Below are 25,658 nucleotides of genomic sequence, written 5' to 3'. Positions count from 1 at the left end.
TAATGGACAGCCAAAGTTGTAAACCAGTATTGACCCATTGGTTTTAAAACTTTACGTGTAGAGCCCGGCTGGTGTGGCTCAGTGGATTAAGCACTGTCCCATGGACTGAGAGGTCCTGGTTCTATTCCCGGTCAGGGCACATGCCCAGGTTGTGGGCTCGATCCCCAGTAGGGGGCGTGCGGGAGGCGGCCAATAGATGTTTCTCTCTCACATCAATGTTTCTCTCTCTCTCTCCCTTACCCTCTCTCTGAAAAATCAATAAAAACATATTTAAAAAAATAAAGATAAAATTTTACATGTAGAAATTCTCTGGGGAATTTATTAAAAATGTAGATTTTTATAAAAATGTGAGGCCACAGGATTCCACATGGAGAAGGGGCCTGAGACTTTACATTTTTAATAAGCACCCAGCTGATACAGATGCAGCTAACCCAGGAGCTCATTTTGAGAAATCCTGAATTAACACTCTTGTCTGTTTTACACGCTCCCCAAACTCTAGTTTTCACCACATGATACATTAAATGTGGCTGTAAAATAAATATAATCCATAAGCCCCACTGAACAATCCTGTCTCATTCTTCTGTCTGAGTAAATGGATGTTGTGATTGTCTTAGGTGTTGGCCATTTAGAAACTTGGAGAATTTTATTTATTTATTTAATCCTTACCCATGGACATTTTTCCATTTTTGTTCAGATAGAGTGGGAAGGAGAGAGAGAGCGAGGGAGGAAGGGAGAGAGGGCGGGGGGGGAGAGAGAGAGAAACACCGTTGTGAAAGGGACCCATCAAGTGGCTGCCACCCACACGACCCTGGGACGAATTACACCCGAGGTACGTGCCCTTGACCAGAATCAAACCCGTGACTTCATTGGTCTGCGGTATGATGCTGAGCAAAACCGGCCAGGACAAAACTTGGAGACTTTTCTACCCATGTTCCTGTTATTAAAGGAAAAAGTTCTTAGAAGTGTGAGTTCATTAATTGGAAGAATGAAAGTTTCTTACAAGTGAGAATTCAATGATTGTAGTAGTTTTCTATTACTGCTTAACGCATGACCACACATTTAATGCCTTAAAAACAACCTTTATTATTATTTCACAGTTTTCATGACTCAGGAGTCTTGGGTCGGCCCTAAACTGGGTCAGATCTCTGATCTCAGTCAAAGGATCAGAGATCTCAGGATCTGGCAAGATTTTACTCTAGTTATTGGCAGGGCTGTGTTACTTTATGGAGGAGACCGGCTGTGATATTGTGGTTTATAAATAAGACATACATATTTGGTCTCTGTCCACTGTTCCTGGCGCAGAGATCCTAACATCCTTGCAATTTCCTAAGTGATGAGAACGCTAAAGATGTCTTTGTTATGTTCATGAGGTGATTTTTGTAAAGCACCTGAAGGTTGGGGCTGGTTACCAGAGAACCAACAATGTGATCAGAGTTGGAATTTTCAATCCCACCCTCCACCCCCCGCACCCCCCCACCCCGAGGTCCTGGGCGGAGGGAGAGACTGGAGATTGAGTTCAGTCACCAAGTGCCCGAGGTTTAGGCAATCATGCCTCTGTGAGGACGTCGCCATAGAAACCCAAGACGCTTGGGTTGGGAGAGCTTCTGGGTTGGTAAACACATGGAGATTTGGGGAGCGGGGTTCTCTGGAAGCTGTGTGTGCTTTTCCTATACTTCGTACTATGCTTCTCATCCATCTGGCTGTTCCTAAGTTATATCTTTTTCTAATAAACTGCTAATCTAGTAAGTAAAATGTTCCTCTGAATTCTGTGAGCCACTCCAGCAAACTGACGAAATTGAAGGAGCGGTCGTGAGCACCGGTGACGACATGGACTTGTGATTGGCATCTGGTGTGGTGGCAGTCTTGAGCCTTTAACCTGTGGGATCTGATCTTTCTCAGGGGAGATAGGGTCAGAATTGAGTTGAATTGTGGGACCCTCAGCTGGGGCGCTGGAGAATTGTGTGGTGGTGGGAGCAGTCCCCAACACATGTTGGAACTGGTGCCGGGGTCATCTTCTGAGCTCCTGTGGTTGGAGGCAGACATCTGTTCCTTGCAGTTACAGGACCGAAGTTCCCACTTTTTTGTTGCCCATCTGCCAGAGGGTACTCTCAGCTCCTGGAGGACCACGCGGCACTTCCTTGTCACACTGTCCTTTCAGAGGTTCTCACACAACATGACAGCTTTATTCCTTCTAAGTCAGCAGGAAAATAGCTCATTTCTGTCGGCTAAGGCACAGTCTTATATAAAGTAATGTCACACTTTTGCCACGTAGCATAACCTAATGAAGGGAGTCCTTGGCCATACTCTATTGGCTCAAAGAAATGTATTGGGCCCTGGCCGGTTTGGCTCAGCGGTTAGAGCGTCCGCCTGCGGTCCGGAGAGACCCGGGTTCGGTTCCCGCTAAGGGCACGTACCTCGGTTGCAGTTTGTCCCCGGCCCTGGTTGGTCGTGCGGGTGGCAGCCACTCGATGTGTCCCTTCACGTCGATGTTTCTCTCTCTCCCTTCCTCTCTCTCCCTCCCACTCTATCTGTACAAAAAATGGAAAAATATCTTCGGGTGAGGATAAAAAAACAAAACAAAACAACAACAACCAAAAAAACCACAAAAGGCCAAGTAAGTTGTAGCTGGATGAAATTATCAAAAATATATACGTGTCTATGGGACTTTTGTCCTTGGGCATTTTTTTTTTTAATTATCCATAAGGAAAAGATGTTCATATACTACATTTCAATTTTATAATGTTGGAAGATGACCAATTGGGTGAAAACTAACAAGTTTCCCTTTGATTTGCATCGGTGATGTTTTTGATTTCATAAGTACTTTAGTTTGGGGACAACAGAATTTACTGTATGTAAAAATATAAATATGCATCATGATTTAAAGCAGTAAGTGTTAAAAACTGCACCTGATTTCTGAGGAATGTTTTTCTGCCACACTGACTTTCAGATGATGGGTCACTAATAATTATGACTGGTCACAGAAGGGACCCGGCCCGGAGTCCTTGCCCATTCGCAAAACCAATGCATTTCATACCCGACTCCAGATTTTATGGAATGAGATGATTGAACCAGTGACTCTACTACTGTCTAGATAGCGCCCATATTGGAAAGCCAGTATTAAACTTGAAAGCATATTATGTAAAAATTGAATCCTCACGCTCTCTCTGACATGAAATACAGGATGTCAACCACCCACGTCACAGTGGTAGAGTGGCTGATACCTTCGCACTTGATTTGCCTTTGGTCGATCCTAAATAACTTACCGTTGCTCATATAATCATATAATTAAGGTTTCTAATATTTTCAACTGCTATCCCCTAGGCTCAGTGTTATATCCTGTGTCCATCTTCTTAACATAAAGCATCTTCTATAAAGAAGTAACTGTCGGAGAAAGAAAGAAACTTGTTCATGAATATGAGGTGATATATATTATCATTTATATAAATATTATAATTTATATATATATTATAATTTATATATATCATTTAGGTAGATAGTCTGTTGGCTTCCAGGTCCATGTAAATGTGTCATGGACGCCTTAGAGGGGAATAGGCATTCAAGGATTCCTAAGCATTAGACTTGTGATTTTTAATGTAATGCTGTTAGAGAATTTATATTCCATATAACGTGATTAAAAGCCCCTTCCTTCTGTTCTGCCTCAGGGAAGGTAAAATCAAAGTTAGATTCTTTTAGATGACTCTGTGAATGGAATACATTTAAACCGACTGTCAGAGGCTGCTCTTCGCAATGATCCTGGATGTACAACCACTGGTTTTTCTCTTGCCCACTTTGGGATGAATTCAGGATGCAGTCCTGCTCCCACCGAAGCTCGTGGAAAGAGTGGGTTCTTGTCTCCCTCCGGCACAATTACAATTCAGTGACTTTTTTTTTTTTTTTTTTTAATCCTCACCCAAGGATAATTTTCCCATTTTTTGTACAGATAGAGTGGGAGGGAGAGAGAGGAACAGAGAGAGAGAGAGAAACATCGATGTGAAAGGGACACATCAAGTGGCTGCCACCCGCACGACCAACCAGGGCCGGGGACAAACTGCAACCGAGGTACGCGCCCTTAGCGGGAACCGAACCCGGGTCTCTCCGGACCGCAGGCGGACGCTCTAACCGCTGAGCCAAACCGGCCAGGGCCAATTCAGTGACTTTTAATGAATGTTTCATTTTTTACATTTAATTATTTCGTTTAATTTTGTGAATAGATTCACATGGCTCAAAAATGAACCAAGTAGCCCTGGCCGGTTTGGCTCAGCGGTTAGAGTGTCGGCCTGCGGTCCGGAGAGACCCGGGTTCGGTTCCCGCTAAGGGCATGTACCTCGGTTGCAGTTTGTCCGCGGCCCTGGTTGGTCATGCGGGTGGCAGCCACTCGATGTGTCCCTTTCACGTCGATGTTTCTCTCTCTCTCTCTCTCCCTCCCACTCTATCTGAGCAAAAAAAATGGAAAAAATGTCCTCGGATGAGGATAACAAAACAAAACAAAACAAAACAAAAAAATGAACCAAGTATATAAACATGTACGTGGTGGAAAGTCTGCCTTCTACCCCTGTACCTAGTTCCTACCTCAACATTTCACATTTAACCACTGTTCATTTTTTATTCGGTATCTTTCCGTGTCACTGTGCATTGGTTCAATTTCTGCGTTTCTATTCTGCATTGATCTGTCTGTCAATTCATGCGACAATATGACTGTGTTTTATTTTCAGGCTTTACATTAAATTTTAATACCTAGCAGGGCTGATTTCTCATCCTTGCTTTTCGTTTTTCAATTTTTTATGATTATTTGCTTATTTTTATATAAACTCTAGAATCAGCGTGTCTATTTTTTTTAAAAAAATTATTGGTCTTTTAAACAAATTACATATTTATAAATTGACTTAGGGAACAGTGATATTTTGATGATATTGTCATTGTCTACAGAAGCATAGTAAAATCTCTGGATGATTGATTTGCTGATAGTGCTTAAGGACAAGTGAAATAAAAGTTCTAAGTTTCTGGCTTAGGTTTCTGGGTGTATGTGGACTTGCAGCCAAACAAGGTAGAGGTACATAGACAAGGTAAACCAAATAAAATCAATACTCTGTGTGTGTGTGCACATGCGTGTCTGCACATGTGTGTGCTCATTGGGGAAGGGAAGAAGATTTTGACTCTTATTTGGAAGTGATTTCAAACATTGAGAAAAGATGCAAGGCTGTATGAAGAACACCTGAACACCCTTTACCAGCTCGACGATGAACGGGTTGCCTCACCTGTTTCCTGCCCTACACTCACACACACACACAGGCACGTGTACACGCACAGGCATGTACACATGCACAGTTTTTCTGAACCACTGTAAGCTGCAAATGTCAAACTCTAATGCTGCTGCATTCCTAAATCCTTCCATCTGTATTTGCTAAGAATAAAAACATTCCTTTTGTAATCTACCATCCGTATTCTGACTTTTTAGTTTCCCAAGTTTTCGTTGGGAACAGCTTTGAAGAATGCAGGGCTTTGAGGGATACTTAAACTACAGATGTCCATTCTTTTTTTTTTAATCCTCACCCGAGGACATTTTTCCATTTTTGTTCAGATAGAGTGGGAGGGAGAGAGAGGAAGAGAAAGACAGAAACATTGACGTGAAGGGACACATCAAGTGGCTGCCACCCGCATGACCAACCGGGGCCGGGGACAAACTGCAACCGAGGTACGTGCCCTTAGTGGGAACTGAACCCGGGTCTCTCTGGACCACAGGCCAACACTCTAACCGCTGAGCCAAACTGGCCAGGGCTAGATGTACATTCTTTATGAACCAGATCCTAAACCCTTATCACGGAGACCCATATTAAACTTCCAAGAATTGATTTGGTGGTGACTCCAATGATCCACAGAAGGCGATCATACAATGTCTGTGGCTTGAAGCTAGAAATGTCATTGTCAGCACCCTCAAGCCATCTGGTCATCTTTTTCAGTCTTAAAAAAGTGACTTCTCTAAACAGAGCTCTGGACGTGTGTGCGCAGGCGCGCAGAAGGAACTTTAGTAGGAAGGAAACAGAAGCACAGTCCCCGATTTCTCCTGCCACTCTGGAGGGTCTAATGCTCCTTCTATTGCAATATTACTTTTTTTTTTTTAGTGGAAAACTTGCTCCGATTCTCATTTCCCACCTGAATCGCCTTGGTTTGTTTTCTCCCCTAATAATCTGTGAAGCAGTAGAAACAGACAATACTTTTCCTGATAACCTCAAAGTCTATGTAGGATATTGACTTGGGAGACAGCTTATTGATGGTGGATTAAGAGAAAGTCTCTTGTCAGTTATTTTTCAAGAATATGAGTTCTCCATTGTCGAAATTACTTTCACAGGCTCTTAAGAATTCAGAAGTCCTTTAGAAAAATTTGCGTTTGTGTATACACAAGCACATCTTTCTATGCCCTGCATATATCTGTTCACAGAGGATGCACACAAATGTGTCATTTTCCTCTCCTTCGTTTGTTATTTCCAAGGTGACTTAGTAGCAGGTGGATTTTTGCTTCAATATATCCCCCCTCCCCGCTTTTTTGTAGCATTTACCCATTCTATCCTAGCACAGTTTGTGGGGGGAGGTGTTCTTTAGAAACAATAGCTGGTGGTAGTTGTCATCTTAAGCGACTTCTGTGTCCCTGTTCAGGGATTTTTTTTTTTTTTTTTATCCTCACCCAAGGACACTTTTTCTACTTTTTGTTCAGATAGAGTGGGAGGGAGAGAAGGAAGAGAGAGAGAGAGAGAGAAACATCGACATGAAAGGGACACATCGAATGGCTGCCTCCCGCATGACCCAACCAGGGCCGGGGACAAACTGCAACCGAGGTACGTGCCCTTAGCGGGAACTGAACCCGGGTCTCTCTGGACCGCAGGTGGACGCTCTAACCGCTGAGCCAAACTGGCCAGGGCCCTGTTCAGGGATTTTAATTCACTCTGTCTCAAGTCTCTAAAACTAGCTTCTTCTGACTTTTTTTGTTGTTGTTCAGTATTTCACTCAAGAAACTTCATTTAATCCAATTTCTGCTGCAAGTTTAAGGTTTAGAATAAAGGTTTTTATACACATACACGCATACTGCGCACATGTACAAATGGAGGTACTGTTTTAAAGGGAATCACTGGCACCCTATCAACAAAATCCTAGCTTTGGTTACAGCTTAATGCTAACAGATTGATGTGGCATAAACAGTCCCCTCTTGCCCTGGTTGGTTTGGCTCAGCAGTTAGAGCATCGGCCCGGGTACCAATGAGTCATGGGTTCGATTCCAGTCAAGGGCACGTACCTCAGTTGCGATTCGTCCCTGGCCCTGGTTGGGGTCGTGCACAGGCAGCCACTCGATGTGTCCCTTTCACGACAATGTTTCTCTCTCTCTCTTTCTTCCTCTCTCTCCCTCCCACTCTATCTAAACTAAAATGAAAAAATGTCCTTTGGTAAAGATAAAAAAAAAAAAAGAGTCACCTCTTTATGAATAGGTATGGATACCAGTTAGGAGTAATGTAACATCATTATTTTAAGAGATAGCTAAATAGTAAAGATAATTCTATAAACAGGCTAACATAATTAAGAATGTTTCCCAAATGAAATATTGCACAATGAGTTCAATTTGCTCACTCTCCAACTTGTCACGAACTCCTCCAATTTCCATTTATATTTTGAGAATATGGAAAAATAATATTTGACAAAGTTTAAAGATAAAGCTTCCTACTGCAAGACAAAAGGATTATTTTTGTCTCTTTGAACCTGATTTTGGCATAGTGTCCCTCTCTTATTTAATGATCACATTTTTCTTTAGTATATTTCTGGGCAGTAGAGCATTCAGTATCAAACATCAAAAGTATTGTATCATCTTTTGTCTTGAATCTTAATTCTTTGTCATAGAAAATACCAAGTGTCATGGCGGTCGCACAATTTGAAAATATGTCCTTTATCTACATTTCAAAGTCGACTCTTTTGTTCTCTAATTTATTCCTGCTCTTGTTATCACTACTATCTCACCTCATGTCCTAACCACTTTATGTTTAATCTGTATGTTTCTGAACTCGATTGTTTAATCTTTACTTGAATACTTTTTCTTAGAAGAACATGAAAGTGTTTGTCCGACTTCGTTTGCTCACGATGCTTTGCTAAGAGACAGTGGAATGTAGTAAAAAGCATAGAGGCCCCAGAGAATTCAAAAGAGTTGCCTTCATACACAGTCTGAGCCTGCTACTGACTAGCTGTGTGTTGTTTTTATTGATTTTTTTTAGAGAGAGAGAGATTGAAACATCGATATGAGAGAGAAACGTTGGTTGGCTGCCTCTTGTACGCCACCTATTGGGGATCGATTCCACAACCCGGGCATGTGCCCTAACCCAGAATCGAACCCTGACCTCTCAGTCCATGGGTCATCACTCAGTCCACTGAACCACACCAGCCGGGCTAGCTGTGTGTGTGCATGAGTGTTTTTATCCTCACCCAAGGACATTTCTTTTGCATTGATCTTCAGATAGAGTGGGAGGGAGAGAGAGGGGAAGAGAGGGAGAGAGAGAAACATTGATGTGAGAGAGACACATTGACTGGATGCCACCCACACGACCCCAACCGGGGCCAGGGACAAATTGCAACCGAGGTACGTGCCCTTAGTGGGAACCGAACTCGGGACTCTCTGGTCTGTGGGCCGACGCTCTAACTGCTGAGCCACACCAGCAGGGCTGGCTGTGTTTTTATACACAAATAACTTAACTATGACTTCCTCATTTATATGATATAAACAATGATCAATTTCTTCAAATAGTCGTGAGGGTTAAACTAAGATAACACATGTACACCTGTACTTTAGGTCTGGCAAAGAGGCAGTACTTGGAATATGGCAGCTACTATTATTTTTATTATTACTAAAAAATATTTTGATTATTGCTAAAAAGTTTAGATCGTGAGACTGGGGACAACTATTTGCCCTACTCTACAGTTTGATATAAGGAGTTGCAAACAGATTTTAATGTGGTCCCTGATTGCCTCCAAAGGCTAGGAAAATTACTCAAATCTCTGTCTCTGCATGGCAGAAATAAATTATCTACCTAGGTAGTAGTGATGGCTATTAGCTGATTAGTTTTCTCCAAAGATGTTGATCTTACATACTGGGTGGTAGTTGGTATTTATTTATTTGTTTAAAGAATAAATGTATTTATTGGGTCTTGTCTTAAAACATCACATTAGACTTACCGTCATCCGAAATAAAACACAACAAAATGCTCACAACGTAAGTCACCAACAGGTGGCTAAATATTTGAACTGTGGCCTCTGTTCTTTAGGACAAACGGGACAGTTATCTCCTCTCGCACCTGAACTGGTGTGTGGCTTTCTGATCATTCACTGTGATCCTGCACCATCCCGGGAACCTGTATTTCCAGGATTTCCCCCTTCTTTGTTGTGATTTTCCCCTCCTTCAGCTTTTCCCCAAGGAGATGCACTCTCCCTTTTCTCTGCGGGGCTACTCATTGCTTTGTTCTGGTTGAGAATGTGAACTGGCAGCCTTACCAGGTTCTGTGCTGGGCTCTGTGCTGGGCCTGTCTCTTCCTAAGGGTCTCTAGCTGCCCCGTTTTTTTTCAGCTGTTTTGCTATTTACATGAGCGGCTGAGGAGGAATTTTTGGAGTCCTCAGATGTGTGTGTGTGTGTGTGTGTGTGTGTGTGTGTGTACATAGAACTTTGACTATTATGAGTGGAGGCAGTAGGGCTGGCATTTTCCAGGCTTCGCCTCCCTCTGACTCTTCTCTCCCAAGCGGTCCCCAGATCAAGTTCCCTGAATGCACGTAATGCTTCTGGGCCCACCATGGGAGATTTTCTCCTTTCCCTTCTGTCTCTAATTGTATAAACAAAATACTCCAGAGTGCTCTTTTTAATACTGGGAATCGTTTTTTCCGTAAGAGCTTCGTGAAGAATATGTTTTACATGAGGAGATGTATGACTTTCATATCGAAGCTCACCGAGGTTTTTAAGAGTAAGGGTGATTCTTTTTTTTTTTTTTTTTTTATCCTCACCCGAGGATATTTTTCCATTTTTTGTACAGATAGAGTGGGAGGGAGAGAGAGGAAGAGAGAGAGGGAAACATCGACGTGAAGGGACACATCGAGTGGCTGCCACCCGCACGACCAACCAGGGCCGGGGACAAACTGCAACCGAGGTACGTGCCCTTAGCGGGAACCGAACCCGGGTCTCTCCGGACCGCAGGCTGACGCTCTAACCGCTGAGCCAAACCGGCCAGGGCGTAAGGGTGATTCTTAAATACAGTGACACCTCGGTTCTCGAACGCCTCGGTTTTCGACCAAATGGAGATTCGAGAAACTTCTGTCTCGGAATCCGAACAAATATTTGGAACTTGAACTTCTGAGTTGAGCCGAATGGCGTTCATTCGGCCCAGCGCGCCTTGCTTGCGGCATCAGTGTGAGTGCAGAGAGAGAGTCACGCTTTGTGGAGTCACGCTTTCCTATTGGTTTCATTGCTTCGGTTCTCGAACAATTCGGTTCTCGACCATCCTCCTGGAACGAATTATGTTCGAGAACCGAGGTATCACTGTAGTTGTGCTGAGACTTATTCAGATCCTGAAACCTTCCCTGCTGGTTCACAGACCCAGCAGCATTTGCAGTTTTTTTTAATCCTCACCCGAGGACATGTTTGCATTTATCTTAAGATAGAGCGGGAGGGAGAAGGGGGAAGAGAGAGAGAGAAACATCGATGTGAGAGAGACACATCGAGTGGCTGCCACCCACATGACCCAACCAGGGCCGGGGACAAACTGCAACCGAGGTACGTGCCCTTAGCGGGAACCGAACCCGGGTCTCTCTGGTCCGCGGGCTGATGCTTTAACCGCTGAGCCAAACTGGCCAGGGCAGCATTTCCAGTTTTATCAAGCAGGTTTTTTTCCCCAAACATTTTAACATTGTTTTGTAAACCAGGAGGAATCTCCTAATTACTTCTTTTGATTTTTTTTTTTTTGCATTCTTCACTTTCATATGCAGTTTGTTCTTTAGCATAAAAGTTCAAGCCTTGTTCTCTCTGTTGAAAAAGCCTTTGAACCTAAGTGTGGTCATGCTCCAGCTTTTCATAGTCTCCTTCCCACTTGTGTTAGAACTTCTTCCATGTAAACACCGCCTGCCTTCAATGGAATTTTATTCTTCTGAAAGCAAAGATTGCTCAAGTTTATTTGGGCATTGGATATCTTTGCAGTTCGGGTACTGGTGAGGGTCTATGCATGAATCCCTCACAGAGTGAAAACATCTGTGGTTTGGCATGGCTTCATGGCTTCGGGATCACCCCCTGCTGGGCACAGGCTGCCTCTGAGTCCTCGGCCCAGGGCCGCCTGGCACGTGGCCCCCCGCCAGCTGGCTCCGCCTGAGTCCTTCTGCCTGGGCAGTCCCCGTACTCCTTGGTGCTGGTGGGCGGCAGGGTTTGGCTGGTGATGAGGGCTTGTGAAAGAATTCACAACTAAGAGAAGAGAAGAGAAGAGAAGAGAAGAGAAGAGAAGAGAAGAGAAGAGAAGAGAAGAGAAAGAGAAGAGAGAGAGAAGAGAAGAGAAGAGAGAGAAGAGAAGAGAAGAGAGAAAGAAAGAAGAAAGAAAGAAAGAAAGAAAGAAGAAAGAAAGAAAGAAGAAAGAAAGAAAGAGGAGAGAGAGAGAAAGAGAGGGAGGGAGGGAAGGAAGGAAGGAAGGAGAAAGAAAGAAAGGAAGAAAGAAAAGAAAGGAAGAAAGAGGGAGTGAGGAAAGGAAGGAAGGAAGGGAAGGAAGGAAGAAAGATGAAAGAAAGAAAGAGAAAGAAAGAAAGAAAAAAGAAAGAGGAGAGAGAGAAAGAGAGGGAGGGAGGGAGGGAAGGAAGGAAGGAAGGAAGGAAGGAAGGAAGGAAGGAAGGAAGATGAAAGAAAGAAAGAAAGAAAGAAAGAAAAAAGAAAGAAAGAGAGAGAGAGAAAGAGAGGGAGGGAGGGAGGGAAGGAAGGAAGGAAGATGAAAAAGAAAGGAAGGAAGGAAGATGAAAGAAAGAAAGAAAGAAAGAAAGAAAAAAGAAAGAAAGAGAAAAGAAAGAAAGGAAGAAAGAGGGAGTGAGGAAAGGAAGGAAGGAAGGAAGAAAGATGAAAGAAAGAAAGAAAGAAAAAAAGAAAGAAAGAGGAGAGAGAGAGAAAGAGAGGGAGGGAGGGAGGGAAGGAAGGAAGGAAGGAAGGAAGGAAGGAAGGAAGGAAGGAAGGAAGGGAGGAAGGGAGGAAGGGAGGGAGGAAATGTATCTTACTTCCTGAAAGGGAGGAAAGGACAAGGTGTCCATAGGGGCCACAAGGCCACAAAGACAGGGAGAGTTGCTCTTACTGTGGGTGTGGGGTCATCGGCAGCCACAGCTGGCGGACACTGTGTTGAAGTTGAGAAGACGCAGGGGGTCATCTCGAGAAGCTGCAGTTAGTTTTGCTTTCCAGGAGATGGTCTTGCTGGTGTCCTAAGGAGGTGTCTTTTTTTTTAAATCCTCACCCAAGGATATTTTTCCATTTATCTTCAGATAGAGTAGGAGGGAGGGAGAGGTGGAGAGAGAGAGAGAAACATCGATGTGATAGAGTCACATGGACTAGTTGCCTCTTGCACCACCCCGACCAGGGCCAGACACAAACTGCAACCAAGGTACGTGTTCTTGATCAGAATCGAACCCGAGACTCATTGGTCTGCGAGCAGATGCTCTAACCGCTGAGCCAAAACAGCCAGGGGTCTAAGCAGGTGTCTTTTTTTTTTTTTTATATCCTCACCCCAGGACACTTTTGCATTTATCTTCAGATAGAGCGGAAGGGAGAGGGGGGGAAGAGAGAGAGAAACATCAACTGGTTGCCACCCACACGGCCCTGGGGGGGGAGGGGCGGGGACAAACTGCAATCGAGGTACGTGCCCTTAGTGGGAACTGAACCCGGGACTCTCTGGTCCGCGGGCTGATGCTCTAACCACTGAGCAACCCGCCAGGGCCTAAGGCGGTGTCTTGATGGGCATCTTTCCCGCCTGTAAACGTGCTTACAGCAGAGTTACAGTTGGACAGGGAGAGGCTTGTGTGAAGGGGCAGGGGGAGGGAATCTTCTGCTAATTAGAGACTCTGGTGCAAAGTAGCCTGGAGTTGTTAAAACAGCAGGGAGGAGGGGGTGGGGGAGAAAGCAGCTTTTAAGCACAACCCTTCCGTTTCTGCTGTTTGAGTAGATCGGAGGCTGCCAACTCCACCTTTAATTACCAGGTACATTCATAGATTGTGGAAAAATCATAGCAAAGAAAAGAAAGGCCCGTTTTCTGTCCTTACAGTGGGCTTGCGGAAGCTGACCCCGCCGAGCAGGCTGCCCATTGAGGAGGCTGCGACCGACCCAAGGCAGGGCAGGCACATGGCCCGGGCATGGCCTTGGCAAGGGCTCTGGGCACCCAAGGCCAAACAGCCTCAGAACGGCAGACAGGCACATCCTGCTATTTATTATGGGAGATGAAACCTTTGTTAGGGTTTTAATGATCAATTTGAAGTCCTGTGTTTTTATGTGACTATATACACGAAATGACAAAAGTGAATTTCAGCAGAAAAGTTTTGGAGACAGCCACCCTGGGTCTTTTCCCTTTAAGGGTTATCTTATGGTTTTTATTTCTTTGGAGTCTTTTCAGTAAGTACTTCTGTGACAACCCTTCCCCCAAGCAAATCAGGGAGTATCACAGAACAGTGGGGTCTGCTAAAAATGGTATTCTGGAACATCATTCTGATTTCCCTTAGGGAACCATTTTGACATTTTATCAGACTGTGTCTAGTAGTCTATGGAGCTTTTACTTATATTTAAGACTTAAATCCATAAAAATCAATTGTATTTTTTGTTGTATTTGCATTTATATAGATCCCTTAATATATTTTATATGATAGTTCTTTTACAGACCAATGAATTATATAGTTTTATGGCAAGGACTATAGCTTGCAAAATTGACAGCTATTATTTACAAAAGTCCTCCTTTTACACATTTCTGCATGTGAGGGGGAATGTTGCCGATTGTGTAAAAGTGTAAATGGAGGGGAATTCATTAACACCTATCGGTAATTGCCTTTTGATGTCAACAGTGATCCGTGAAACACACTAAGTAAATGGATATTAAGGGATTTTGTTATCAGCTCGGGCAACCAACTCCATCACCTCCAGTCTCATCATGTCAGCACTTCCTTACATAGTATGAGAACGGGCTTCTGGCCGGGACGTATTTCCAGAGGTAGAAAACATTTATTCACGACTTGGACTTGGATCTTGGCTATGGAAGGGATGCTTGAAAGCTATCGCCCTGGCCGGTTTGGCTCAGCGGTTAGAGCGTCCGCCTGCGGTCCGGAGAGACCCGGGTTCGGTTCCCGCTAAGGGCACGTACCTCGGTTGCAGTTTGTCCCCGACCCTGGTGGGTCGTGCGGGTGGCAGCCACTCGATGTGTCCCTTTCACATCGATGTTTCCCTCTCTCTCTCTTCCTCTCTCTCCCTCCCACTCTGTCTGTACAAAAAATGGAAAAATGTCCTCGGATGAGGATTAAAAAAAAAAGAAAGCTGTGTATCACGAAAAAGAATGATAGCAATCATTAACATAAATTATGGCATCCTGTCTACACTTCAGGGTTCTTTCCACAGCAGACAATTGGGAAGATTTTACCACGTATTTGTAAGAATACACAGATTGTGGAATTAGCAAGTGAGAAATCTAGTGGTTTGGGGGGAAGGAAAAAAAAAAAGAGTCAATTTATAGAAAATGTAATTTATTCCATAAATTAGGAGCTTTACTATTTTCTGAATTCCATTCTGTCTCAATGTTCAGCTTTTAAAAAAGATCGCACGCCTTAGAATATCAGTGTATGAAGTAGCTGGAACCCTTCTGGTCTACGCAGTTGGAGTCCTCCTCTGCTTTGGAAAAAGATGTTTGATCTTCTTTCATGTAACTTAAATTCAATAAAATATGCTTCACAGACTATAAAAGTTTTTAACTGATACTGTCTTATCCCCTTGAGGATCTTTGGGGTGTATATGAAGTTAAAAACTCACTGGTTCATGTGTGTATGAACCTTTATAAATAATAATAAATAATCAGAAAATTTATAAATAATCAGAAACTCTAAGAATTGAAGGAGCTCTTTATATAACACTTATCATGGAATTAAGAATCTGAAAGTTGCCCTGGCCGGTTTGGCTCAGCGGTTAGAGCGTCGGTCTGCGGACCAGAGAGACCCGGGTTCGGTTCCCGCTAAGGGCACGTACCTCGGTTGCGGTTTGTCCCCGGCCCTGGTTGGGGTCGGTTGGGGTTGTGCAGGTGGCGACCACTTGATGTGTCTCTCTCACATCGATGTTTCTCTCTCTCTCTCCCCCTCCTGCTCTATTTCAAGATAAATGCAAAAATGTCCTTGGGTGAGGATAAAAAAAAAAAAGCATCTGAAAGTTAAAAAGTTCTTGCTATAGACTGTGTCCCCCCAAATTCATTTATTGAAACCTAATTCCCAGTGTGATTGAATTTGGAGGTGGGGCCTTTGGGAGAGATTAAGTCCTGAGTGGGGTTAGTGCCCTTATAAAAGGGACCTCAGAGACATCCCTTTTCCCTTCTGCCATGTGAGGACACCAGGAAACTGATGCCACACGTCATATCTGCCGGCTCCTTGATCTTGGACAGCCAATTAATTATCTCCATGGTTCTCATACCTAGCTCAACATTATTATCCACCTCAAAATAGATTCCCATGCCCTGGCTGGTTTGGCTCAGCGGTTAGAGCGTCGGCCTGCGGACCAGAGAGACCCGGGTTCGGTTCCCGCTAAGGGCACGTACCTCGGTTGCAGTTTGTCCCCGGCCCTGGTTGGGTCGTGTGGGTGGCAGCCACTCAATGTGTCCCTTTCAATCGATGTTTCTCTCTCTCCCTCCCACTCTATCTGAACAAAAAACAAAAAAATGTTCTTGGGTGAGGATAAAAAAAAAAAAAGTGTGAGCCCTGGCCAGTTTGGCTCAGCGGTTGGAGCGTGGGCCTGCGGACCAGAGAATCCCAGGTACGGTTGCCGCTAGGGGCACATACCGAAAAAAAAAAAAAAAAAATAGATTCCCAGTCCCAAATTAGACCTACTGAATCAAATGTTCCAGGAGCAATGGCGTGGAGAACATTTTTTCCAGTGTTTCTAGGGGATTCTTATGACAAGTCAGGTTTGAGAATCATGGATTTGGACCAAAGCCAACCAAATTTGGTGGAATATTATCTCAAGGTATGTTCAGAAATGGGGGTTCCACTAGGTGCATTGATGATGTGTCTTTTGAATTAATTATGCTGTCATGACTTTTTTTTTATCCTCACTTGAGGATATTTTTACATTTATCTTCAGACAGAGCGGGAGGGAGAGAGGGAGGAAGAGAGAGAGAGAAACATGGATGTGAGAGAGACACATTGAGTGGCTGCCACCCACATGACCCCAACTGGGCCGGGGACAAACTGCAACTGAGGTACATGCCCTTAGTGGGAACCAAACCCGGGACTCCCTGGTCAAACTGGCCAGGGCATGACATAATTTTAAATGTCTTTTTCTTGTAAAGAAAAATACAAGTTGAAGCTTGACTCACCTTAGAAACTGCCATCCATCCTTGCTCTCCTTTTTTTAAATCAGCTGTTGTAAATGTGACTGGGTTATATTTAATTATCCCCCACGCACTTTTGCTCTATAATAATCAGCCCCTTAAAATCTTTTCGTATAGTTCCTATTTTCTATCTCTTTAACGGCTTTTGCTGTTCTCAGGAATCTAGTTTCTCCAAATATGGAGGTGTAGATACCAATAGCACGCAAACTCTGAGAAATATCAAGTTGTCTAATAACTAGTTTTGCTAGAATATCCATTTCTAATGTCAGGAAATTAAACTTGGCTGTTTCAGTTCTGGTCGACCATTAGCATAGATAATTATTACTGCATCAGCATTTCTAGAGTCAACCCAGACTTTATGAAAATAGGACTCAGGCATTATCTTTGAATTTGGACTTTCACATCTTTTTTCGTTTTTAAGATTGCATGTGAGCACATACATATACATAAACACATGCGTATCGGTCTGAGTGCTAACTGGACCGCTGTGATCAGAAATAGTTGATTTGACATAACACTAACAATATTGTATAACCTAATTTCTAACAACTAAAATAATATCCTTGGACTAATCATGAGCCCCCCCCCCCAAAGAAAAATAATGCATAGAAGCTAATTTGTCCAACTTATCTAATATGCTGAAATCTGAACCAAACTATCCATATTTTCGACTGATTTTTTTTTTTTAAAACCTAAATCAACAAATGAACCAGCTGGAACTGGAAAAAAATACTTACATAGTTTCTAAAACTGAAATATCAATACAGAGCAAAACCGAAATATCAAAACATCTGCCACACTGATTCTGAATTGGCTGAAAGTTTAGTTTGATTCCTTATTTCAAACAGCCAAATGTGGATACGGGTATCTTTTGTCTTGTTCAGTAGACAAGTTGCTTCTTTCTCTGGGGGATCAGGAACAGAAGCTCTTAATAAAAAACACCAAGTTTCATCCAATTAACTCTGGTAAATGATAGCCCATTCTTCCTGAATACTTTGTTGGATTGATCTGTACATCTGTCATTTGTTCTGAATACATAGACAGACACACACACGATTTCAACAGCATTGACTATTGTGTAATGCCATTTAATTTATTAATTTTCTTGTTAGTGTATCTGGGGATTCTCTTTTACTTTGTGGCAACACAGCATACCTTTTTTATAGTCTTCTGATAAGAAAACATTATGTGGAACAATATTTAAATGAAGTCAGTTGATTGATCCCTTGATATTTCCAAACTGAGGTTTGATACAATATACTCTCAGTCTCAAAGGTCAACAAGCATCAAAATCTCCATTATAAGACTGTTCTGGGGTGTGTGTGTGTGTGTGTGTGTGTGTGTGTGTGTGTAACACCTGATTTCTATACAGTCATTTAAATTTTTCAGTGGTTTCATATCTATTATTCCATTTAATCTCCATATTTTAATGAAATATATTCACATATTATGTATTTTCAATTCCCCTACCATCAAAGCAATATACTGTCACTTGGATATTTAAATAACAAACATTTGCTTTCAACAATACAGATTTTTTAACCTTTGCTATTAAAATGAGCACATGTTGCCTTCTTCCATTTCTCTTCTTTTTTTTGTTTTTTATCCTCACACAAGGACACCTTTTTGCATTTATCTTCAGATAGAGCGGGAGGTAGAGAGGGAAGAAGAGAGAGAGAGAAACATCCACACGAGAGAGACACATCGACTGGTTGCCACCCGCACGACCCCAACTAGGGCCAAGAACAAACTGCAACCGAGGTACGTACCCTTAGCAGGAATCGAACCCGAAACTCTCTGGTCCGCAGGCCGACGCTCTAACCGCTGAGCCAAACCGGCCAGGGCTCGCTTCTCTTTATCATGGTACATATACCTGTCAGTCTTGCTTCTGTGTCATCACTTAATATATATATTTTAAGTTCCTACTATATGTCAGAGCCCTTGCTAGATGCTAAGGAGAATACAAAAAGGAGTGAAATATTTTCTGGCCTCAAGGTATTTGCATTCTAATAAGGAAAGTAAATACTATTCTAAGTAAAATCGACTTTCCTCACATTTGAAATTTAGTCCCACCAGAGTCGAGGTTTCAGGCCTGTCTTTCCTGCTTGCCAGCGAATTGCCTGAAAGCAGAGATTGAGTCTCATTGATTTTGCAATCCAAGCCTGGAGATCAGTGTTGGGCATGTAGTAGATGTTTGCTGTTTCATGTCACTCTCTGCTTTAAATCCTTTAATTTCTCCGTATTGCCTTAAAGATAGAATTCAACCCCTCAGCATGTTCAGTAAGCCGTCTGTGACTTACGTCTACACTGGCCTCCGCGCTAGCCACTGCTACATATTTTTTTTTTTTTTTAATCCTCACCCGAGGATATTTTTCCATTTTTGGTACAGATAGAGTGGGAGGGAGAGAGAGGAAGGGAGAGACAGACAGAAACATCGACGTGAAGGGACACATCGAGTGGCTGCCACCCGCACGACCAACCAGGGCCGGAGACAAACTGCAACCAAAGTACGTGCCCTTAGCGGGAACCGAACCCGGGTCTCTCCAGACCGCAGGCCGACGCTCTAACCGCTGAGCCAAACCGGCCAGGGCCACTGCTACATATTTTGAGCATTTGAAATGCAACTAGTCTGAACTGAGATGTACTTAAAAGTACAATACACATTCAATTTTGATGACCTAGCATGAAAGCAATGATGTAAAAGGTCTCATTAATAATTATTGTCTTGATTACATGTTGAAATTACATTTCAGTTCTATTAAAATCAATAGTTTATTAAAATAAAGTTCATCTCTTGGCTTCTGCAAAATATGGTTACTAGAAAAAATTCAATGACCTACATGGCTTGCAGTTATGACTCATATTTTTGTTGACAGAAATGCTAAAGCCCCTGCCCACCTCCTTTCCCTGCTTTCCCACATGCACTTTGTTTCCACCCTTAAAAAAGTATCTTTTGCTGTCTTCCAAAAGTACACTCTAAATTCCTGCTTCAGCACCTTTGCAGAGCTGTCTTGCATAGTTGCTTTTAGCATAGTCCATTGGCAAAGGCTAACTCACTGCTCTCCAGCTAAGACCACTCCCTCCCAAGACCCATTTTTAGATGCCCTGTGTCTGTAATACCACCAAGCTTTATCTAGGATTCGCCACAGTAGACTGCATTTCTTGGTTTACGTATACCTCTTTTAAGGTACCTCTTTCAAGGCCGGGGCTGACACTTTCTGACTCTCCTGCATTGGACAGTTTCTAGTTTAGAATAACTTAATTTCTTAATTTTTGCTGAACGCATACAAGAAGGAATGGTTGAATAGCAAATTTAAAGGGAAACTTTAAGATTTTTTTTTTCTCCTCTCTGGATGATAGCTTTAACCCAAACAAACCACCCAAGACCCATCCCACCCCCCACCAAGAAAAAGTCCATAATGGACCAAAAAGCCCCCTACAACCTCTCATCCCTCCCCCCAAAACCCAACAAACAATCAAAAGCACCAACCCCAAAAAGAAGCCACTACAGAGTTTCATGTAAAACTAGAAAACATTTATTTTTTGGAGGTTAACTTTCATAAAACAAAACCTACACTCCAATGTAAAACGGTTATGGAAAACAACTGGCTCTTCTAAACAACTGGAAAAAGCTGAAGCATAGCAACAGTGCTTTTCAAAAACAGTCATTAATTAATTTTTTATCAGAAACTTTTCACTGGAAGTCCAGAGTAGTTCTGCAACGCTGCCTTCATCCTTTGTCCTCAGAAAGGTTGGTTAAGTCCCTGGTAACCACTACCGAAGGCAGGTGTCTGGTTTAGTTGCACATTGTAATGAGCAAATGGAGTTCCTATGGGTTGAGTTCCATAGTCACATCCAAAAAAATACTCTCCACTGCTGTCGTAACTATTAAAAATTGGCTGGTTACTGAAGGCATTAAACATATGGCCATATGTTTGGTCAGAAAAGTTAAAGCCTTGGTTGCAGGGTGAGACCTGAAGAGGAGCAAGCAGCATAGAATGGTTCCCGACATCACCAATCGCTCCATAAACATTTGGGCTGACTCCGAGGGCCCCAAAAACATTTGGGCTGACCCCAACCGGCGAACGCACACTTTGGTTGACTCCGACGTGGTTGGCTCCGACGGCCCCATAAACATTTCGGTTGCCTCCGAAGGCCCCGCCAGCATTTAGGTCGGCTTCCATGGCCCCATAAACATTTCGGTTGCCTCCGACGGCCACACCAGCATTTTGGTCAGCTGCTATGGCCCCATAAACATTTCGGTTGCCTCCGACGGCCACACCAGCATTTTGGTCAGCTGCTATGGCCCCATAAACATTTCGGTTGCCTCCGAAGGCCCCACCAGCATTTTGGTCAGCTGCTATGGCCCCATAAACATTTCGGTTGCCTCCGACGGCCACACCAGCATTTTGGTCAGCTGCTATGGCCCTATAAACATTTCGGTTGCCTCCGACGGCCCCACCAGCATTTTGGTCAGCTGCTATGGCCCCATAAACATTTCGGTTGCCTCCGACGGCCACACCAGCATTTTGGTCAGCTGCTATGGCCCCATAAACATTTCGGTTGCCTCCGACGGCCACACCAGCATTTTGGTCGGCTCCATAAACATTTCGGTTGCCTCCGAAGGCCCCACCAGCATTTTGGTCAGCTGCTATGGCCCCATAAACATTTCGGTTGCCTCCGAAGGCCCCACCAGCATTTTGGTCAGCTGCTATGGCCCCATAAACATTTCGGTTGCCTCCGAAGGCCCCACCAGCATTTTGGTCGGATGCTATGGCCCCATAAACATTTCGGTTGCCTCCGAAGGCCCCGCCAGCATTTTGGTCGGCTCCATAAACATTTCGGTTGCCTCCGAAGGCCCCGCCAGCATTTTGGTCGGCTGCTATGGCCCCATAAACACTTCGGTTGCCTCCGACGGCCACACCAGCATTTTGGTCGGCTCCATAAACATTTCGGTTGCCTCCGAAGGCCCCGCCAGCATTTTGGTCGTCTCCTATGGCCCCATAAACATTTTGGTTGCCTCCGACGGCCACACCAGCATTTTGGTCGCCTGCTATGGCCCCATAAACACTTCGGTTGCCTCCGACGGCCACACCAGCATTTTGGTCGGCTCCATAAACATTTCGGTTGCCTCCGAAGGCCCCGCCAGCATTTTGGTCGTCTCCTATGGCCCCATAAACATTTTGGTTGCCTCCGACGGCCACACCAGCATTTTGGTCGGCTCTTATGGCTCCATAAACATTTTGCTCGACTTCGATGGCCCCATAAACATTTGAGTTTATTCCCACCAATGAACCAGCACTTTGGTTGACTCCGATGGGATCGGTTCCGATGGCCCCATAAACATTTTGGTTAGTTCCGATGGCCCCGTAAACATTTTGGTCGGCTCTAAAGGCCCCACAAGCATCTGGGTCGACCCCGACGGCCCCACAAGCATTTTGGTCAGCTCTGATGGCCCCAAAACTATTTTGATTGATTCCGAGGGCCCCAAAAATATTTTGGTCGGCCCCGACAACACTGCAAACATCTGGGTTGGCCTCGGAGGCCCTGCAAACACTGTGGTGGACCTCGGTGGCCCCGCGCACGTTTTGGTTGATCCCACAGACCCCGCAGATCCTGCAAACATGTTGGTTGGCTCTGATGGCCCCGTGGCCTTTTGGGTTGGGCCCGCAGGCGTGTGGGTTCACGAGGAGCTCGCCTCCCTCCCAGCGGCTGCCTGGCCTCGGACCCAGAATCTCTCTCATTCTCCTAAGCGGCATCTTTGGAATTTCATTCTCCACAGCAATTTTCACTTCACAGCGCCTAGAGCCGATCAGATGGTACCTGGTTTCTAAGAGCTTCCTCACGGGGCCCTCATCCGCGTAGGTAATGAAACAGAAAGAGCGCCTCTCATTGGTGTTCGGACACACCGGCAGCTCGATTTGCTCAATGGTCCCAAAGGTCCCAAAGTACTCCCTGATTTTGTCTTCCGACATCTTAGGGTTCACCCCGCCCACAAACACCTTCCTCGGGGGGGATTTCAATTCCATGGCCTTGGCCTTTCTGAGCTCGACCTTCCGGCCGTCTACCTGGTGCTCCTTGACGCGGAGCACCTTCTCCACCGAGGTACCGTCTTGGAAAAGCACGAACCCGAAGCCCCGGGAGATCCCCGTGTCCGGGTGGGTTTTGATCGTGAAATCGACAATCTCGCCATATTGGGACAAGTAGTGAAACAGGGCTTCCTTACTGGTATTGCGGGAGAGGCCTCCGATGAACATCTTGCCGGCCATGTGCTGGGTCTTGCTGGCCTCGATGCGGAAGCCCTCGGGCAGCCTCACGCTCAGTTTGCTCATCGCGCAGCTCAGGGCGTCCATGTTCGCGGGCTCGGGCGGGCGGGCGGGCGCTCTGCGGGGCCTGCGCTGAGGCGGCGGCGGCGGGAGGGATCCGCGGGGGGTCGCAGGCGCCGTGCGCCGCGGGTGACGACACAGACACGTGATGACGCGGAGCACGGGGCGTCGGAGCGCTCTGATCGGCGCGATCGCGGTTCCTCGTCGCCCCGACGACGCCGACGCCGCAGCCGCGCTGAGGCCCGTGGCGCCCGTTGCCCTTTGGCTTGTCCCACCCCGAGCTCCCCCCGCAGAAGGACAGTCGGCGAGGGCCCCGCCGCTCGGCCCGTCAGGTAGGAGCCCTTTCGGGTTCTGCTGAGCTCGGTTCTTCTTTCGGATGGACCTCGCCTGTCTGGCCCGATGGCCACTTGTTCATTGCATCCTTTAGGTTACATTTTTTTATTTTTTTAAAAAATTATTTTTGCCTTTATTGATTTTAGAGAGAGAGGAAGGGAGAGGGAGAGAGAGATGGAAACATGGATGAGAGAGAACATCGATTGGTCGCCTCCTGCGTGCCCCGCACTGGGGATCCGGCCCACAACTTGGGGACGTGCCCCGATCAGGACATGAACCAGCCACCTCTCTGTGTATGGTCAACGCTCAACCGCTGAGCCACACCGGCTGGGCGACATGTTGGTGCTCCCTAGCTGTATTTGGGGCCACAGTTAGGAGAAGTGCCCGGGTGGGTGTCGACTAGAAAGTAGATTACAGGGAGAGCACCTTCCTATGCTGAAGAGGTCTAAAACCGTCTTTTTACGAGCCGCAGTGTCGTCATATAATTACATACTGCACAAATGACCCTTCTGAAGGTTTTCATGTATTGACAGAGTTGTGTGATGTCCACAATCCAATGGCTACCATTTACTTTTAGAAACCGTTTGTCCCACCATTCATCATTCACTCCTCATTTTCCCCTCAAGCCTCCCAGATCATACAGTCTGCGGCCTTTTGTGTCCGGTTTCTTTGACTTAACCCAGTGTTTTCTAGATTCCTCCATGTCGTGGTATGGTTCAGTAGTTCATTCATTTGAGACAGGCGACTAGTATTCCATTGTGTTGATATAGCGCCATTTGCTTATCCATTTCTCTAAAACAACATTTGAAAGGTTGGATGTTGCTATAGTAGTCCACGTCTGTGTCATAGTTAAAATAAGTAGTAGGGGTTTTTCTGGCAATCATTTGCATTTCTGTATTCTGGTACGATCAGTCCAGATAGGATTCATCACAATTGTCCAGACTATTGAGATACTATTTAATATTAGCTTAACCACTCCTTGCATCTGAAGACCGAAGGTCAGATTTTCAGGGCTCAGTTTGGTTACTTCCAGGTGGGCACCCCTTAGTTCCTGCGTTGTTCAAGTGTAAACTGTATTAGCTTTTGGGGGTCAGTGCTTTTTAATTCCTCCACAGCACCTCCCCCACAAGCTTGGTACATCCTTGCAGCCGAATAGTATTCCATTGCATGAATTTCTGTAATTCCTCGTTTCTTTAAAAGACAAAAAAAAACACCAATCCTGTTAATAATAATGCCTGCTTATTCTCTCTGCAAATATGCGTACTCACCATCATTTGTAGATCACTGAAATGGAACTGTATTTTTTAAATGCCCTCAGTGACATTAAACCATAGGGAAAATGAATCATTTCACAACAAAGGTAAAAGCAAAACCTTCAAGGAAAAAACAACAAAAACCACTGGCTCACACTTTGATTATAAGCTATTGGAAGCCTCAGCGGCTCTCACATTTTAGATGCATCCTTGTGTCTCTGTTCATTGTGAATGTTTTTCCCCAAATGCCTTTGTTTTCTCCTTAGCCAGCCACTGTTCCCATTCCATCTGCCTAACCCTCATAGCCTCCTCTAAGAGCCTGCCCTCTGGAACCTGTCATACCCTCTTATACCTCTTTATCAAGGACCTTATAAATGCATCGGTCAGTGAACTTCTCAGGCACTGTGCCATACTTAAAGGTCTGCACACATAGCATAATACGTATAATACTTGGCATATTACAAAAGAAAAAAGAACTCATTAAATGCTTGCTGAAAGAAACTAAGCAGTGGACTTCCAAGGGCCACAATTTGACAAATCCTGGGTCAAACTGGGCTCTGGGTGGATAAACCAGTTGCAGATTACTTCCCGAAGGCTGACCTGTCACCGTTTTGGAGATCTTACCTATCTTTCCCATGGGAGAGGCTGCAAGTTGGAAGTTTTCTTATTTCTGGATCATTTGGAAGGCATGTGAGATAACCACAGAGTAGCCACGGCTCCCTTCAGTTTCTGCTTTCACTAGAATGAAAATCTTAGGCTAATTATACCCTCTGTAGGTTCCTAAACTAATTAGGCATCTTGATGGCTAGTTATTTATCTGCGGCTATTTTTAGGCTATGGCTGATGCCATAGTTTTGACCCTTTGTGTGGGTGGGCTGCTTGGCCTTATTCAATTATTTGGCTTTAAGGCTGCACCCATCACCCCAGCCCGGGGCCTTACAAATGCATGCCCCTGGTCACAAGGGGCTGCTGGGTCTGAGCTTGTCAATGAATCAGGGAAAAGACTGTCCTCACTTCTGGTCACACAATTCAAAGCATTTAACCTACTGATCTTGGGTCAATAGTATCAGCTTGGTACCTGAAAGACAATACATCATTACTACAATTACTTTTGAGGAAGTAAAAAGGAAAGAACATTTTTAAAAAAGATGA

At 44.6% G+C, this 25,658-nt stretch overlaps 1 pseudogene; it reads right to left on the bottom strand.

Moving 5' to 3' along the window:
* Positions 1-9,350: 9,350 nt before the first annotated feature.
* On the bottom strand, positions 9,351-11,270 carry LOC118636130 (annotated as a pseudogene).
* Between the last annotated feature and the right edge of the window lie 14,388 nt (positions 11,271-25,658).

Source organism: Molossus molossus, unplaced genomic scaffold (genome assembly GCF_014108415.1).
Source record: "Molossus molossus isolate mMolMol1 unplaced genomic scaffold, mMolMol1.p scaffold_m16_p_2, whole genome shotgun sequence".
Taxonomy (NCBI): Eukaryota; Metazoa; Chordata; class Mammalia; order Chiroptera; family Molossidae; genus Molossus; species Molossus molossus.
This window is presented reverse-complemented; position numbering and strand designations above follow the sequence as displayed.